Source organism: Tenrec ecaudatus, chromosome 3 (assembly GCF_050624435.1).
Source record: "Tenrec ecaudatus isolate mTenEca1 chromosome 3, mTenEca1.hap1, whole genome shotgun sequence".
NCBI lineage: Eukaryota > Metazoa > Chordata > Mammalia > Afrosoricida > Tenrecidae > Tenrec > Tenrec ecaudatus.
Genome location: NC_134532.1, coordinates 100,556,472 through 100,558,391, shown reverse-complemented (window position 1 = coordinate 100,558,391; position 1,920 = coordinate 100,556,472). Strand labels below are relative to the sequence as shown.

Sequence of the window (1,920 nt, the reverse complement as noted above, 5' to 3'; positions counted from 1 at the left end):
AATCCCTTCCTCCTGATCCTTCTGTGAGGGAATGTCCAATTGTCTACAGATGGGCTTTGGGTCTCCATGCCAACCCCTATCATTTGCATCACTATATTTGTTTGTTTGGGGTCTTCTGATGCCCGATACCTAATCCTGTCCACACCTCATATGCTTCTTCTATGTGGGCTTTGTTGCTTCCTTGTTATATGTAGCTTATTTAACTTCAAGCCTTTAAGATCCTAGATGCTAAATCTTTTTTTTCCCCAACCAGATTTATTGAATATAATACATTCTACATACAAAGTCATCAGAGACATGCTGCTGCTACACATGAGCTTTTCTCACCAATACTGTGATAGGTTAGTCCAGAGCACGCCCTCAAAGCAGCTTACTCTGAAATAAATAGCAAACTATCCAAAGTCTTAAAAGTTTGCAAGTAGCCGCCTAATATACAACTCCTGGTCTCCTCCCATCTGGAGCAAAGAGGGTTAAAGACAGTCAAAGATGAAAGCAAACTATTAGTCCAAAGGACTGTACCACACCATCCGCTCTCCTGAAACCAGAACTGGGAAGAGCCTGCTACCTCTAGCAGCTCTGACCGGGATTACAGAAGGGTATAGACGGGAGAGAAAAATGTAGGACAAACCCAAATTCAGGCTTGTTGGTCTCATAAGGGCCTGGTGGAATCCTGAGACTGGCCTTAAAACACCTTTTCCATTTGAAAACTGAGCTCACAATTGGAGAAGCTTCACCTTACAGCCAAATTAAAAAACCCAACAAACTCAAATTCACTAACATCAGTTGATACTGACTCAGGGTGACCCTGTAGGACAGGGTAGAACTGCCCCTGTGAGTTTCTGAAACTATAATTCTTGATAAGAGTAGCTAGCCTAACTTTGCTCCCGTGGAGCAGCTGGTAGGTTTGAACTGCCGACATTGCAGTAGTCAGCCCCACACTTAACCTCTACCGCCAGGCTTGCCCATAGCTGAACAATAGGCTGGCCTATAGGCCGGGGTGAACAGCAAGTAACACCAAGGGGGAATGTGCTCCTTAGCTTTCAACTCTAAGAGATCAAACGGGCAGCATTTGCCCCAAAGCAAAAGTCCGAAGGCAAAAGGAGCAGGCAAGCTGGCGAATGGAAACAGGGTGGGAGTGGGGAGAGTGCTGACAGACTGAGAGATCACAACCAATGTCATGAAACGTGGTATAAATTGTCCAATGGGAAAAGAACTTGCGTTGTCGACTTTCACCTAAACCACAAGGAAATGTTCAAAAGCGTGAAAGAAAACTGCCCAATGGGCATGCCATAGCCTAACTGCTGGAATTTAATAGTTGTAGGAAACCGAAGTCATAACATGTCAGGGTGCAGCGGTGATCTGTCAAGAGGCCATTTTGTGCACTGCCACCGTGACGCCGTCGTGTTTCTGGATCATAATGTTCCCGTTATCTGACTCTAGACATACCACAGGGACATCAGTGTGGTCAGAGGTTAGCTTAGCTGCTTGCTGGCTAATACAGATATCACTCCAGCATGCTCATCCGACAGGGTCCCATGGCAGCCCAGGTTCAGTCCTTGTGAATCTGTGCACAGGACGCCAACAATGGATGAATTCTTCATTGTGTCCTCCAGGTGCTGGTCCAAGGTCGTCTCCATCCCATCCAAGGCCAGCGAGACCCCCCGCTCTGCTTCCTCCTCTGCCAGCGCCAAGTGCTTGGCAGTCACGTCGATACTAAATCTTTTAATAGCTGGGCACCATCAGCTTTCTTCATCACATTTACTTCAGCATCCATTTTGTCTTCAGTGATCATGCTGGGAAGATGAAGATGAGGATCACAGAATGCCGGATTATTTGAACAAAGTGTTCTGGGGAGTACTTGAATAGAGGCCCAATGTCCATCTGCTTCCTTAATATATAACATATAAATATATGTACATA

General features: G+C 45.8%; 1 pseudogene; it reads right to left on the bottom strand.

The window, feature by feature from the left end:
- Nucleotides 1–1,333: 1,333 nt before the first annotated feature.
- LOC142443489 (ragulator complex protein LAMTOR5 pseudogene) lies at nt 1,334–1,637 on the bottom strand (annotated as a pseudogene).
- Between the last annotated feature and the right edge of the window lie 283 nt (nt 1,638–1,920).